At 44.7% G+C, this 17,296-nt stretch overlaps 1 protein-coding gene across 1 annotated transcript in view; it reads left to right on the plus strand.

The window, feature by feature from the left end:
• Window positions 1–12,517: 12,517 nt before the first annotated feature.
• Window positions 12,518–17,296, plus strand: part of LOC124613521 (zinc finger protein 629) — a 264,636-nt gene continuing 259,857 nt past the window's right edge. The window contains exon 1 of the mRNA XM_047142232.1: window positions 12,518–12,691. The gene's annotated coding sequence lies outside the window, so the exon portion shown is untranslated. The remainder of the gene's footprint in view (window positions 12,692–17,296) is intronic.

Below are 17,296 nucleotides of genomic sequence, written 5' to 3' on the forward strand. Positions count from 1 at the left end.
CTGGAGTGATTTAGGGAAATCACGGAAAACCTAAATCAGGATGGCCGGACGCGGGATTGAACCGTCGTCCTCCCGAATGCGAGTCCAGTGTCTAACCACAGCGCCACCCCGCTCGGTGCGCGTGACTTAGGTCACGGCGGGTAGTGACTGAGGACTCTCTAACGGCACAACGGTACGAAGGGACATTTTGCGTCCTCATGTGTTACCGTATCTCATGCTACAGTAGCCTGGTGCCATTTTTCAGCAGGACAATGCTCGTCCACACATAACACGACGCTCGGACGTCTACGCTCTCTGTATCAGTATCCACGATATCAAGAACTATTTGCAATAGTTGTGGGCGTGGTTGCATCCGGGAGAGAGAGCACGGTTATATGAAACCCTTTCCAACTGAATTGGCGCATGTATCCAGGCCAGAGGGGATACACTGTCATACTGGTAAGTGGACACATACTGCCTGTTTCTTATGACTCCATTTTGTAATCACCGAAATACATCACATTCTCTCAACCCGTGAAGTCTCATTTCGTTTCCTCCTCCCCAACTGCAGGTTTCAGTTTTTTTGTCAGACAATGTAATCAACGGTCTCGTTCGCAGCTCAGGTAACGAGGATTGGATGGTAACTGTGGAGATCTGTCACATTTTTCGAACATGTTTCTCAAGATGTTATTGGGACCTACCTTTTCTTTATGTAATTTGGCGTTATTAGCGTAGAATACTAAATCCATAATTTCCTTGGATATATCTATCTTGTGCTCGTTCGCCATGAAAGGTTACAATTCTCTGACCTCATATGTTTGACGAGGAGTTTTCTAACTTTGTAAATAACGAACATCGCGTAATTTTTATTTGGTTTCCAAAACAAAAACAAGAACACTAGTCAGGTGCCATGAACTATCTCACTGCATCAGTGTTGTCACCTTCATACTACCCACAAAAAAATACAATGCCGTCTTGAAAAATTACGCACATCTGCAGCTGTCAATGCGTCTGCTTCCTACATTCGCCGATATCGTGTCGAACATTTTCGCTACTGCACAACTGCCTAACTTCAGCTAAGACCGCTGCTTTTACTCTAGTCACTTGTGATGTTATTCCCGTGGCCTTTAAGTTGTGTTTGTGGCAGCTAACTGAGTGCATCCAAATGCCATTGAGAGTCCCTCATAAACTGCAGGTTCTATTCAATGCAAATCATGTTTAAATAAAGTGACTGACTCGGGTTGAAAGGGGGTGGAAGAGTTTAGAAATATAAAACAACAAAAATCGGTAGAAAAATGATAAAATAAAAATCAGGCAAGAATTTTATTGTAATATGTACCAAACGATTTCCTTCAATTTGCGGTTTTCGAAATTGACATTGGATTTAGTGTTAGAGCGTTCTTTCACGCGACAATGAAACTTCGTGGACGAGGAGCTGGTGACGCCACAGCTTGAAATTCCAAGTTCAACTATATTGTGCAGCACGACAGGAAAAATCTGCCGTGACGAGCTAAAAACTAATTCCTCCAAATTTTATTTGCGAAATCTCCTAAAAATTTTTTAAATAAAACAAACGTTCTACAAATTTATCCTGCATATTTATTTCTCGACATAGTCACCCTGGAGAAGAACACATTTCTCCCAACGAGAGACCTGTCTGTTGATGCTATAACTGAATAATGTTTAAGTTTGTGGACGGAACTACAACCTCAGCTCTGTTTGCACCGCTTCATCACTATCAAAGTGAAGTCCTCGAAGGTGTTCTTTAAGTTTTGGAAACCGATGGAAAATAGGATAGGGCCAAGTCTGAACTCTGTGGAGGGTGGGTGATTGATGACAACGAACCAAAGGCGTCGGATTGTTGCATATGCTGCAGCGCTCGTGTTGGCATGCCATTGTCATGCTGAAGTGGAGGGTCCACCCTGCGCGGACAAACTCTTCAAATTCGAAACCCGATCACAGCAAGCTGTTTCTCATGCAACGACATACACTATGTGATCAAAAGTAACCGGGCACCCCCCCCCCCCCAAAAAAAAAGCATACTTTTTCATATTAGGTCCATTGTGCTGCCATCTAGTGTCAGGTACTCGATATCAGTGACCTCAGTAGTCATTAGACATCGTGAGAGAGCAGAATGGGACGCTTCGCGAAACTCACGGACTTCGAACAAGGCCAGGTGATTGGGTGTCACTTGTCATATGCCTGTACGCGAAATTTCCACGCTCCTAAACATCCCTATGTCCACTGTTTCCGATGTGATGGTGAAGTGGAAATGTGAAGGGACACGTACAGAACAAAAGCGTACAGGCCAACCTCGTCTGTTAACTGACAGAGACCGCCGACAGTTGAATAGGGTCGTAATGCGTAATAGGCAGACATCTATCCAGACCATCACACAGGAATTCCAAACTGCATCAGGATCCACTGAAAGTACTATGACAGTTAGGCAGGAGGTGAGAGAACTTGGATTTCATGGTCGAGCAGCTGCTCATAAGCCACACATCACGCCGGTAAATGCTAAACGACGCCTCGCTTGGTGTAAGGTGCGTAAACATTGGACGATTGAACTGTGGAAAAACGTTGTGTGGAGTAACAAATCACGGTACACAATTTGGCGATCAGATGGCAGGGTGTGGGAATGTGAATGCCCGGTGAACGTCATCTGCCAGTGTGTGTAGTGCCAACAGTAAAATTCGTAGGCGGTGGTGTTGTGGTGTGGTCGTGTTTTTCATGGAGGGGGCTTGCAGCCCTTGTTGTTATACATGCCACTATCACAGCACAGGCCTGATATTTATGTTTTAAGCACCTTCTTGCTTCCCACTGTTGACGAGCAATTCGGGGATGGCGATTGCATCTTTCAACACGATCGAGCACCTGTTCATAATGCACGGCTCGTGGCGGTTTGGTTACACGACAATAACATCCCTGTTACGGACTGGCCTGCACAGAGTCCTGACCTGAATCCTACAGAACAAAAATGGCTCTGAGCACTATGGGACTCAACTGCTGAGGTCATTAGTCCCCTAGAACTTAGAACTAGTTAAACCTAACTAACCTAAGGACATCACAAACATCCATGCCCGAGGCAGGATTCGAACATGCGACCGTAGCGGTCTTGCGGTTCCAGACTGCAGCGCCTTTAACCGCACGGCCACTTCGGCCGGCTCCTACAGAACACCTTTGCGATGTTTTGGAATAGTGACTTCGTGCCAGGTCTCACCGACCGACATCGATACCTCCCCTCAGTGCAGCAATTCGTGAAGAATGGACTGCCATTCCTCAAGAAACCTTCCAGCACCTGATTGAAAGTATTCCTGCGGGAGTCAAAGCTGTCATCAAGGCTAAGAGTGGGCCAACAAACACCATACTGAATTCCAGCATTACCGATGGGGGGCACCACGAACTTGTAAGTCATTTTCAGCCAGGTGTCCGGATACTTTTGATCACATAGTGTAGTTACGTTACACATCGTCATGTTACACGCTTCAGTTCGGAGCCCTCTTGCACGTAGACATGAAGAATAAAGATGCAGATTGTTAATAACGTCTGGTTTGTATAAGAAGCTTTAAGAGTTTTCACATAAAAAATTCGGAGCCTTTACTGTCCAGGATGCCCCCGTAATTGATATGGAGTTGAATTCTGTATTTGGTGTTTTTTTTTTTATATTACAGTGTATTTGTTTTGAATATCAGCTGTTTTACAACACAAGCATGTCGAGGTTCTCTCGAAAACACGTAGTTTGTGAAAAAATTTGTTCGAATAAATCGACAGGACTGTTTAGTTTTGTTCATCGAGGCGAATCAGTTGTATGAATGTTTGGTATCTATTCTTTGGGACATGTCCAAAAGAACAGACGCCGTACATTCATGTGTACTTTCCTGTCGTTTTATTAGAACAAATCTTTACAATAACTACGCGTTTTCGACAGAACCTCGACATACTGGTGTTGTGAAACAGCTGATATTCATACCACATACACTGTAATATAAAAAGATTACATAAAGCCTTCTCATATTTCATGATTTTTGTTTTATAGCTTGGATGTTACGAAAGTATGCAGTTTCAGTAGTGCGTCACACTGATAATTTACCAAAAGCGCGTCTTTTTCGTAGAGTTTCTTCTAGCTAAATATCAAAGAATGACATTTGTAGCTACAGCCTTTAGCGAGCGGTAGCGTAACTGATAGCGGTGTGAAGTGTAAGCTGAAAGGTAGAATTATGTAAATTGCAGGTGGAGGGGGAAGAAAGAAAAGGAAAGGAACTATTGATGTCAGGTGCAGCGGGACTTTATGCGGAATCAGTGCCGGACCAAGATTCGAACCCGGGACCCCTGCTTACTAGGCAGTTGCGTTAATCACTGCGCCACCTTTTTATTTTTTAATTTTTGAGCTCTTTTTGTTCTAATATTGTTCGTTGAATTTGTATGGGGCGGACGTCCGATGGCACCCATTCAGGTTCTTCGTTGACCCGTTCACTCAGTTTTTTGTTACAGAGGGTAGCTAACCCTGTGACCGAACACGCTGAGCTACCGTGCCGGCATCCGTACGCCTCTCGGCCTACCCATGCTCCCGTCTAGCGCCACCTAACTGCAGCCCCCGCCCCCCATCTACTACATGCTCGCTCGCTACTTTGACATTTGACATTCCCGCAGGAGGTGAGACGTAACTGTGCATCCGCACTGAAGGTGGTGGAATCATTGCTCATCAAGGCGAATCAGTTATGTGAACGCCTGGTGTCTGTTCTTTCGGACATGTCCAGAAGAACAGACGCCGTGCATTAATATAATTGAAAGGCAGAAGGTTTGCGTCTCACTACTAGCAATTTTTTTCCATCTTATTGTTTCTGTAAGTTTCTGAAACTTCCTTATTAATTTGATGGAAGTATGATCTGAAAAGCACGATGTTATTATAAATATTGTACTTGCTGCAATTCGTGTTGTATAGCCCAAAGACTAGAATGTTTCCTCACTGGCCAGAAATTTTGACGTGACTGCTAGTCTACGAGTCTCAAATGCCAGAAAGTAAACGTAAGTTGCACACTATAAGTTTTTGCTATTATGAAACTTCGTGTTAAAGACATATAGGATGTATCTCTTGGTTTATGGACTGCTTCAAGGTTGTATCTTCCCGGTAAATTTCTTTTTCTATGGCGGTGAGTAGCTTCGAAAAATGTCCTTCCATTGGAATGAAATCACGAAACGAATCTCTAACTTGAAACCTATGTGATAAGTAAGTTACTTCAGGGTAATGGTAGCCCATACAACATCGAGAGTATGGTTATCATGAGCGCGGAAACTGACAGTAAACACTATGCTTTAGCTATATTCCACTTAAAATCGGAAACGTGATGGAGATTCAATTCAGTTAACGAATAATCACTATTCGCACGTATACCATATGGTTGTGGAACATAGGTAGTGTACCTCTACCAGCAATTCGGTGTTCAAGCCATCGACGAGTCCAGAATCTTCACCGCTATTTTCTCCGCCCTTCTTCGACGATCGCTACACAGTTCACCCAGCTGTTCTAGCCAGGTCCATTTTCGTAAACGAGCTGTTTGATTAGCGCCTCAGATGCAGCTAGCTGCCGCCGGAGAGCACAGCAGTCGCAAACCACGATGAGGAGCACGTCTCGTGAGGTCGCTTCAGAGCGTGCGGCAATCACGACGGATACCATGTTTGGCACGCTTCGCGATGAGTGTACGGACGGTTTTACGAAAGCTACGTATGTTTCAGTCAATTAATAGCAATTAAAACGTGTCTTTTAAGTAAAACTGGTTATCAGAATAGTTGTTGTTTGTTCTCGCACTTCGATTTAAATACATCAACTGCTTCAAAAAGCTTTTCTAAACAGTGCCAAAATAAAGATAAGCAGTGCTCTCAGTCTTTACACGATTATTTGGTGAAAGCTGTAACACCAAACCCTATTATGTCATTTAAAATAAGAGGCGGTTCTGTGTTGCAATCATTTTGGTAAAGCTACGGATAATTTCTAAAAGGCAAACTAAACATGAAAACTTGAACCATACGAAGTAAACTGATAAAGGAAACAAAAGTAAAAATGTGAAGATGGAAATGGGAGTGCAATTTCGAGCAGTTTTATGTTGTAGTCTGAAGTGTCTGTTATGTTAAATCAGTAGCAACTTCTGATCCGTGTAATTTAGGTTATAACGACTAAAGCACTTCTAATCTGAGGAAATCAACCTCAGATTTCTGAAGAGAGAGCCGGCCGCTGTGAGCGAGCGGTTCTAGGCGCTTCAGTCCGGAACCGCGCTGCTGCTACGGTCGCAGGTTCGGATCGCGTCTCGCGCATGGATGTGTGTGATGTCCTTAGGTCACTTAGGTTTAAGTTGTTCTACGTCTAGGGGACTGATGACCTCAGATGTTGTCCCATAGTGCTTAGAGCCATTTGAACCATTCTGAAGAGAGAGGCGAGTTGATTAGGATTCTACAGGGTTATTCAGCTGCCCCTACCGATTCGTTTCATGCAACCCACACTACATCTGTATCAGTAATGGTACCCAGATAAGCGACTGCCACGTAATCGATGAAGTTCCCTCTCAGAGCTTTCAGCGACTGTTAGCCAACGGAATCATACAGCACAAAATACGAGTGAGGACAGGCCGTGAGTTTCACGATAGTTTTCCATCAAGATACACTTTACTTCTGCCGTACTTATCCAAGTGTCTCCAATCTTTCTTTGTGTAATTAGCAATGTAGTTGTACAGGTTTTGGATGTCCATTTATAGTAACTAATTTACCGTAACTCCTTCAGAAACTTTGCCTTGTGTGTTCCACTACTGAAAACGTCGAAATTAACAGGAGATATCAAAATGGGAAGTGTGCAAAGTAACAATTATAAGCTCTAAAACATTTGTGAAACGTCAAGTACTATAAATGGAATAAACTTACAGAGATATTCAAAACCTGTATGACTACACTGCTACTTGCCCAAAGAAAGACTGGAGACAGCTGGATAAGTGTAGCAGACATGAAGTATATTTTAGTCCAAAAACATAAGGTAGCTAATGACCAATTCCAACTTGTACTTTTTACTGACATTCGTCCTAAGCTCTGCGAGGAAAATTATATCGATTACATGGCTGTCTCCTGATCGGATACCTTTCCTGATGCGTATGTGGCGTGGGTTGTATAAAACGAATTGGTTGTATAAAACGAATCAATCAGTAAGGCCACTCTAACCCCTTGTCTGCATGTAGGTGTACATATATGCACATCGAGTCGCGCTGGGTTGCATATAAACTCCAGCAAAACCCTCAATCAGAAACGCTTTGATCGCCCCTTCTACATTACAACAATTACCTTCCTAACATCAGGTTGCTTTTCTGTTACTGTATGTGGCTTCCTGAGGTAAATGTAATCTTGTCATAAATCCTCTTACTAGCCGGCCGCGGTGTCCGTGCGGTTCTAGGCGCCGCAGTCTGGAACCGCGGGACTGCTACAGTCGCAGGTTCGAATCCTGCCTCGGGCATGGGTGTGTGTGATGTCCTTAGGTTAGTTAGGTTTAAGTAGTTCTAAGTTCTAGGGGACTGATGACCTAAGATATTAAGTCCCATAGTGCTCAAGCCATTTGAACCAGCCAATCCTCTTACTAGAAATAGTATGTCCCTCACTTCCCGCGACTTTTAACCTGACTTACGCAGTCATTTACGGAGCCCAGGTAAAACGTGCCATTTTTCACAGTAACCAATGGATCTGAAGATATTCAGATATGGATGAAACCAGTAATCATTATAAAGACATGCGACCATAGACTGCAACTAAAACAGAATAACAATTCAACTGTTTTGCATTTATCTTCACTTTACATTCTGTTAAACTTTCATAGTTAACTTTCTTGCAACATGTTAATGTCAAGCAATTAATCTGCATGTTTGAGGTTGTATGCACTTCTTCAACACGGAACGACTCTCCAGATTGTAAGAGGGGGTGCCTGTCACAACTCTCGATACGTACGTGAAAAACGATAAAACAAATCGACAAACTGTCTGAAAACAAACCTTCGTGAACTGGATTTACTTCACGGTGAACATGACTAACAGGCGAAGAAGATCGAAATGTTAAGTGATTAATTGGCGACTGGACGCAGTTGTTGGTAACCATGGTGTAGAAGGAAGTTTGAATGGATGGCAATTTGGGGGGTTGGAGGGGGGGGGGGGGGGAGGAGGGATCTTGATACCGTTAGCTGTGCTTTAGACAATAGTCTGCCCCACCCAAGTACAAATTCCAGTGGTGTATTGTGGGAATGTTGAAGGTGGTGATACTTGACTCATCCAAAAATCGTTCACTTTTAGCCCGAGATTGGTCACATTGAACTATGTGAGGACAACGCCTAATAACTGAGGGTATCAGCCATATGGTGTAATACACCATATGGTACAATCGTGAGTTCTATACAACTCTCCACGCTAGCGGAGAGCCTCTTCATATCTGCATAACCGCACTCTTGATCCATTTGAAACTGCTTACTGTATTCAATCCTTGGTCTCCTTCAGAAATGTTTACTCCTCTACGTTGCTCCATTGCGAAATCAGCTACCCCTTGATCCCGCAGGACGTGTTCTATCAACTATCAACTATCACCTTCGTTTAGTGAAGTTGTATCATAAAGCTTCCATCCAAACAGTTTGATTCAGTACCTCTTCCGGGCATTTGCCATCTGCCTAAGATGCTATGTGGCCACAATGCTGTCGCCGTTGGGCGCCTGAGGCTGGTCTGATCCGTATGCTGACGAGCCCTCCTCCTAACTTCCGAGCCATTGTAAATGTACCCGCGCTGTAGAGGCAGCGACAAAAGCGCTGCGCTGCCTTGCGTCCCTCCCCCTGACCCCCCCCCCCCCCCCAACGCCCCATGGAGGGAAGGACCTCTCACCTCACCCTAGCATTATAAGCTGTACGTTGGGGGACCACCACCCGCAAGATGCTGGCTGCGAGGACAACGTCCGCATAACACCAGCTGTTACTATAGTTAGGGCTTATGTCCTGAAAAGGCAAGAACTGACGCAATGGAAATATCTTCGCAAAGTTAGTTAATTGGTTGGTTCCGTATATCATTTGAACGATTCTTGAATCGAAACGGTGTGGAACAAGTCAGTTTACTAGATATGTATACATGTTGTAAAGCGCCTCATCAGCTTGTTACACTTCTTTTAATTTTGTAGTTGTCGGTACACACGAATTAAACTTCGGAGCCATGTTTACAAACACACTACTGGTGACAGAGCGCTGCAGCGATGCTAGCGCTCCAAGTGGTAACATTTCACATTGCAGTGAACAGAAGACAAGCGACTCTACGATCAAATCTCCAGCGAGGCCCTATATTTGATCATATTTATTTGACGACAGGCGGGATTTGACAAAGTTACCTGTTACGCCATGATATTTATTTGACATATCAACTTTGACAAAGAAATATGATAGTGTAATACCGGCCTCAGCTGTAGCAGAGAAGCACGCTGTGCTGAAACAAAGAAGAGGAAGGGGCAGATTCGATTTCTCCAGTGCCGGACCGACATCTGTACCCTTAAAATCTGTCGACTATAGAGGCCAGACAACCGAGTGGTTGGTGAAGAGGGAAGCATCTGTTTCAGTAGCTGCACGGGAAATAGTCTGGATGGTTGACTGATCCGGTCTTGTAACATTAATTCATAAGGCCTTGCAATGTTGGTACTGTGAACGGCTGAAAACAAGCCGTTATTCTTCCCGGGGCCTGCAGTTATACTGTGTGGCTTAATGATAACCGCATTCTCTTAGGTAAAATATACCGGAGGTAAAATGTACCGCATTCGGATCTCAAGGCAGTGACTGCTCTGGAGGATATCATTATCTGGATTAAGGACTGATTAGGAGGTGTAAATGGAGATGTGGAACGTATGCTACTGTTTGTGAAAATTGCAACACTCAAAAGGAAGGGTCTGCATCACTCCAAAACTGGAGAGTGTGTAGAACAGTGGAATCATGATAAACAGTTAAGACTGCACGTGGACTTAGCAGCGCCCTGTTTTCTATGACTGGACAGGTTAGTGTCACGCCACACTCAGAGCCGCCACACGAGAGTAAACGTGCAAGCAGCTGCTAGTATGCGTCGTCCACAACAAAGCTCACAATTAGATTAGGGCAGAATGATGCGCGTGTGGGACCAGTGAATAGAAGAGGGTTGTACACAGCGAAGAACGGGTACGGATCACGTGATGTGACCACAGCTCGAGAAGACCACCATTTAGTCCGCTTATAGCCGTAAGCGAGAACAGCTCCTTCCACAGAGTAGGGAACGTGTGTACAGCATGTCTGTTTCGACGTTTCGGTGCCGTCTACTGGGCGACGGCCTGGTGGCACGCAAGGCATTGAGTCTGTTACCAAGGATCAGAAACAACCAACGTCTCAATCTGCAGTGGGCACGCGAAAGCCGTCAGTAATGTAAGAGTGGCAAAGTGTGGTAGTTTTCGGACTTCAAATTGGCCTATTGTGATGGTTCTGTACGTTTTAGCTGCTGCCGTGGTGAACGCAATCGGGCAGGCTGTATTGCTGAGCGGTATAGTAGACAAACGACGAGCGTGGTGGTTTGGGGTGACGGAACCGCTATATCAGGAAGATTTCAGAGCCCGAGGCAGTGCCTCTCTTTCAGGCAGCGCTACACGGCATGTTTCAGCAGTACGATGCACAGCCACATATGGCAAGGAATGTGCAAGCCTTCTGCGAAGAACTAGGGCTTACCCTGCTTCCCTAGTCTGCCACGTTCGCCTGAAGACGCGTACGCACTAGGCCAAGGAAGGGCAACGAACGACAGCCAGCAGCTTCCTTGGCCGATATTTGCTTAGTGAGTACAGGCGGCAAATCTGAGTCAACGAAGCGGTTGTCCTTGGTTGTGGTTTGATCCGTTGCCGGTAACACGAAAGCGTTGGCGGTAGATGGCCTCGGGTCCCCTTTCCTAGTGCGAACGCCTGGTCTAATGTTCGCTGGCTGTGTGTCTACAACGGGTGTGTATTTAACCTTTTCCGAACAGCTTCAAGTCGCGCTTAAGCATGTTTTATTGACTAGTTTTGCTCCCCCTGCCGGCAATGCCTGCTCTCGCTAAAGGTATTTATTGTGCTTAAAAATACTGGAGCATGGAGAGGAATGAGGAGAGAGCATTAAAGCTGATACTTCTATCGTGAACGGGAATGTTTACAAGCCCTTACGAACTACGATTATAAAAACAAACTGAAAAATTGGATGGTTGGAGGGAAATGAATGAGCCGTTCGAAAGAAATGTGCACGATGTGAAAAATGAAATGGAATCTTTATTGACTTCTTTTCGATATGAACTACAAGAGAAATAAACAAAACTGGGAATAACCATCAATCTCTCTGTGAAAGTGACTTTGGAAATTTTAGGACTTACACAATTCAATAACAATTCGAAAAATCCGTAGCTTTCATTCAGAAAAAAATTCTGAAATAGTCCAACTCCCAATTCAACTTTAAGGTAGACATTTTGTGCCACCACACTGCTCCATACTTTTTAAAAGAGGTCGTCTACCAGCGTCGTTTCTTCTTCTTTTGATTATCAGCTTCCTGTAGTAAAATAAATGCTGCAGATGCGGCGACTGCTAAATCCTCCTCTTCCCTCGTAAAATTGGCCGGTGAATTAAACGTTACTTTATAACAACAGAACGGGAACAACGTCGGCAAGTTATCAGAACCAACTTCGGTTACACATGGTCGAATGCCTTGGCCCCAAGCCCTTGGTATGGTGTGGCTCAGAAGCGGAACACCAGTGCATTGATGACCAACGTTCCACCGAATCCAGCGTCTATCCTTCGTTGGCCTAGTGCGTACGCGCCTTCATTTGCCGCCCATCGAGCATGACTGCTACACGTTCAGTCGGCAACTTGGTCGTTCCGATCCTTCTGCGACCACTGTAGATACTTTCTGGCTGCGCCTACAAACGTATGGCAGCGTGTTGGCCAGGAGTAGGTTCTCTTTGATTCCATGCGAGGATCTCTTGAGGCTTTGATCGTAGGAAGTGGCAGCTTCACAACGTAGTAAATTTTTACAGCCAAAGCGCACATACAGTTGTGTTATTCTGATCATTTGTGTATTGTCATGTTCGTAATATATGGAATAAATTTCACTGTAATCACACACCTCCTTGGTTTTGCAGTTTTCACAAATACTAGCGTACATCGTAATGTCAGCAGAGGGATTCGAAGGAGACTCCTTCCGAATACGAGCAGATTGTTTTCAGTAGTCTCATGTTGAGGATTGTAAGACGGTGCGGGCAGGTGTAAGGTAGAGAGCAGACCGTTACGGGAGCCAGTGCCCGGGGATTTGGCAGTGCCGACAGCGCCAGCACGCACGACCTGGAGCCGCGGCGGCCGCGCCGGTCGCACTGCCCTCAGGCTGCGTCTGGGACAGCGGGAGACGCCGCCGGTCCCCTCGGTCGCCTCCGCCGGTCGTCGGAGGGAGTCGGGCGGGGGCGCCGCGCCGCGCAACTCGGCCTGCATCGGGCGGCTCAGTCGAGCGGCGGCCGCCGATCGCTAAGGGTGTGCGGAGTGGAGTGGGAGGTGCACGGATCCCAGCGCAGCGGCCCGACCTTACGCGACGCGGGGCGCGACCACCGACTAGCGTGACTCCATGTAGCAGAGGGACACCGCCGACCGACCATCCGGCGCCTCCAGCAGGTGCGCACTCGTCCCGTGCGTCGACTTGCAGCAGGTGCGTCTGCACTACGTGCCCCCCGCAATCTGCGCTCTTACTATTTAAAGTGTATGTGTGCATAGTGTGCCACCGCGTCGCTCGATGTCATTCATTCGTCTAACAGTACGCCTTTCTTATTTTACGCCGTGTCAGTAACACTGGAGACACAGCAGCTTTTTATTTCGTGTGGCACGCCCTTCCCATGTGGTGCAGCTTTTTCAAACGTGTGACATTCGAACACTGTTACTGTCGTGAGAGTCAGATGCCATAATGCCGACACTCGAAACGAAATTTACTTGCGTTGGTACGAAATATTTTACAGACTTTCGCTATCTGCCGAAATTACCTGCGTGTTTTTCTTGTTTTATTCAAGAGTAGTTGACAGTTGAACGTTCGCCGCCGATAGGTTCCTGAGTTGTCGCCACTGAGATGTGCCTCCCCAGAAGTGGTCGCGGCGGAAAAGCGGTTTGCGCCGCAGCAGGTGCGTGGGTCGCTACACCTGTCCCCGCCCGCGCACTGCGCGGCGTCGGCCGTCCGCTGGGTGGCGACGTCAGCTCGCCCTCTCCCATTTGACGCCCGCGCGTCCTCCTGAGAACACAGTGTGCGCCCACCCGTGGCCAGGTGACACGTAATCCGGCGTGGCGGCTGCTGCTGCTGCCTGCCTTTATGTAATTACCTCGCGCGCGAGGCTTGTTCAGCTAGAGGCCCGAGTGGACAAGCGTTGACCTCCAGGATAGCCCGCGGTTATATGTACTGCCCGGCCACCGCCCGACACCTTGTTGGCTGGTGTCGCCGAACGAGTGATTGCGGCCAGTGTTGAAAGCTGTCGACGCTGGCAGTATCTCGCTATTTCCCTACGGGCTTGCACGCTGGTTAATCGAAAACTTGACGCGAAAGTAAGAAGTAGTACATCGGCGGTGTTGACCGTCTGTCGTTGTTGCAGAATAATTTTGTGTGAGGCACGCGGCAGTTTCCAAATGAGACTTTGCACTACATTTGTGCCGGGCCTATATTATAGAATGCATGTATGTGGAAGAAAAAAGTGAACTATTTCTGATCCTAATTTTTAGATAATTACCAACTGGCGTGGTGATACTTGTTCCTTCGCTGGCCTTTGACAGTGTGATTGTAAACCATGTTTCCAAATGACTGCGGGGAGATCAGCGCAAGATGCCTCAGAGGCAAAACTGTACAAGACAGTTTAGATTATAATGTATAAAAAATTTATACACGTGAAATATCAAAGTAATACATATTGCCCCCAAGGACTAGCGAACAGATGCGTTTTCGACGTACTGAGACTTACAAACTCCTTTTAACAGAAGACTTGCGATGTACACGCGAACGTTTCTCTCATATTTTAAAATACATCATAAGTGTATGAAATGTTATGCAAGCATGTATTATGAACTGTAAACTGATAACTCATCAACAAATTTTCAAAAATTTAATATGTTTTGTAGTTTAAGAAAATGAACATTGTTTGACGCCAAAATAGATAATTTTCAGGTACAACATTTAGTCGCCATCTCAGGTGGAAAGAAAGACTGCACGTCATGCCAGAAGCTGATGTTATATGTTGTTCAGTTGTTTGGAATACTATAAACAGTTTAACGTCCAAAGCAGTTAGGCCCGATTACACGCTTTCTTAAGATCAAAGAACTTTTTAAAGATTTTCTCAAACTTCTTTGCTCAAACTATTTACTTGGCGAATTACACGATCGTAAAATTTTTCGTCAGTTGTCCGAGAATGGATGCTGAACAATTAATAATCTCTGCAGCTTTGCTTCGTGAACTACAGTGCGAGTACATACAGAGTGACGAAAATTATTTGAGATTGGATGAACAAAAATTTCAATTTGTCATTGTGAAAGCAACCCTCACTCTGCAAACAAAAATTCGAACTTGCAATATCGTACTCGCTTCCCGCTATGTACAATTTCACGTGTTGTTCCACAAAGATGTGAACCCGTATATGAACCACTTGAAGGAGGAATTTATGAATTTTAGGTTACATCATAAAGAGTAACAAGTACATGTTTCACATGTGTACACTTTGACAACAATGTTACTCCCACATCAACATAGACACCTGAGCCCATTTTATTTCTTCCTTACATTATCCACAGTGCAACCACTTTGAATATAGGAGATGGCTGCAGCTACTTCTTCGTCAGTTCAACCGCGTATTGTTGTCTTTATAATCAGTGTGTTTGACGTTACGAAGAATGTCGTATTCTTTGCACTTGGGAATTATCAATAAGGTGGTACCCACTCGCAAAGTAAATTTTAAAGTCATTTTACAGGTTAGAAGCAAGTCAAACAAGTACACAATATGGCGGAATTTGATAAAAGTTAGTCCAAAGTTCTAACTTTGAATCAAATGGTGATGGTCAAATGCTAATAATAATAATACTGAAACTTTGGACGAAGATCTTTGTTCAAAGTAAAGAAATAGAAGCTTCCCTTGTACATTGTCACAGATTTGGTCAAAGAAATTTGACAGTGCAACACAGGCCTCGGTTTCGAAACCGAGGCCTCAGATAATCCGTTATGTGCGCGTAAATCGGTGCGTATTTGCCATTTTTCATACTTGGTATCTATTTAATTTTGATGATATATTCGAAGATTTCCGTGAGGATTCTTCATAACTAAATCGGCACAAATTTGTTGCTTCGAGCAATAATAAATTAGCTATTACAGATGCGCTTCTGATTCTCCGATCATTTAAAGATAGTTGCTGTTATCATTTGACTGCAAATGTATGTATATGCAGTATGGTGCTCACTTGTCGCTACCTGTTAACAGAAACACGAAACGTCGGCGGCAGACAGGCTGTGTTTTAATACCAAAACATGAAAAATAATTTTTTTAACGTCGTGGAAGATGTTTCTACCGTGTGATATCACTTATTTAGCTAGGAATTGTTTAAGTGCCTGTAATAGGACACAAAACCATCCTGTGACGAAAAAGAGTTTGTATAGCTTTAAATCAGGCTGAAAAACGATATGTTAAAAATATCATAAAGTGTTGTTGAGAAATGCAGTTCAGTGGTGGATCGTCAACGGACCCAGTTTATAGTAATGTACCTCGCATGTTTTCTGGGTATTCCTTGGCAACTGTGTGCGTTTCGATAGACGTAGTATAATTTGGCAGTTGTAGTGCCGTAGCATAAGACTTAGTTCCAAGTATGTGAGGGACGGAGGGGGGGGGATGTGGGGGTTTGGAAAGAGCTCACTTGTGGAGGCATTCCTCGAAGAAATTAGCTGCGTGTGGGCTAGCATTGTTTTGTCGAAGGAGCGGCGTGGGAGACAAGACGTGAGGGGACTGAATAACTCCTGTATGCAGTGCTAGTGAATTTGGGACAGAAATGTGTGCACAGACGGGAGTCCTAATGACACTAGCTGTGCGTCGCAGGCAGCACCGTTAAGTTTCACCCCGCTTACAAATCGTTGATGTTCGTCACCAGAAATAAAACATTCCTTTGGCAATTAACCCGTCATTTCAAAGAGCAGCAATCTTTAGGCAGGCATACTTCGGCAACAGCCGTGGCTTCGTATTTGCAGATCAGGATCTTCCCAGTACGTGTAAACCGCCTCTAGTTCGGATTCGGCCCAAGGAAGTCTTTTCGACTGAAATACCACGTCAGTTGGAATTAGTGGGCTGCTTCGCCGAGCCGTGGATGACACCAGGTCCCTCGTGCACAGACAAAGGTGGCGCACAGCCAATTAATGAAGAGCCCAGGAACGCCTGGCTTGATCGCAGATAAGTGTTTATTCATTTTCAAAATCGCTTCTAGAGGCCTGGAATAGTTATTACTGAACGCTCTCCTTCACTCACTTCCCCGTACTACATCAAAACTATCAGTCATTCTTAATGTTGATTGTTATAAACAATATGCTGCCTTGCCAAAATCATGATTGCTTACAGTGCAGTTAACTAATAATATTTCGTGGGTGACGGACGATTTCCTTTCGTCTTGCTGCTTTAGCCCGACTTAAAGCGTCCCATGGTAAAAAAGAAAAGAGGCAGAGCCTTTTAAAATTGAGTCGGGTAGAAAAATTCGCCTCATATATAGAATCCATTGTATTTTACAGTTAAGATTGATATTATTAACCAAAATCACTTGCATAACTAAGAGTAAGAGAGGTTCAGTGTCAATAACCAGTGAGAAAATATTTTCTGCAAGTTGTGTCCCACAGTTCGTTAAGTATTTGAAGAAAAGAAGTCATATTTCAGACCCGCCAAGAGTAGCAAATGAAGTAATTTTTAATGTTCACTATTGGTTTCGATCACGTGATCGTTGTCAGGAATCATAAAATTGTGTGCAACAGACTATAAGGCAACGTTCTCACTGTGACTTCAAATAAAATAAAAGCCATCCTGCACCACTGCTAAGTACTAAAATACATTTACAGGCAGTAATACGAAAGGGTACGGAATCGATCTTAGTTTTCCTACCGTAATCAAGTTTGTGGACGGAGTGTTCTCCACGTATTCTGAGAAGCTCTTGGCTATTTTGAAATGAGTTTTTTTTCCCAAAAGAAAAAGTCTGTCGCTTGTCGATGTTTGATACAGCAGCTCCTTCCGCCGAAAAAAAAAGTTAGGACACATCTTCAGTAG

This window comes from Schistocerca americana, chromosome 4 (genome assembly GCF_021461395.2).
Source record: "Schistocerca americana isolate TAMUIC-IGC-003095 chromosome 4, iqSchAmer2.1, whole genome shotgun sequence".
Lineage (NCBI taxonomy): Eukaryota > Metazoa > Arthropoda > Insecta > Orthoptera > Acrididae > Schistocerca > Schistocerca americana.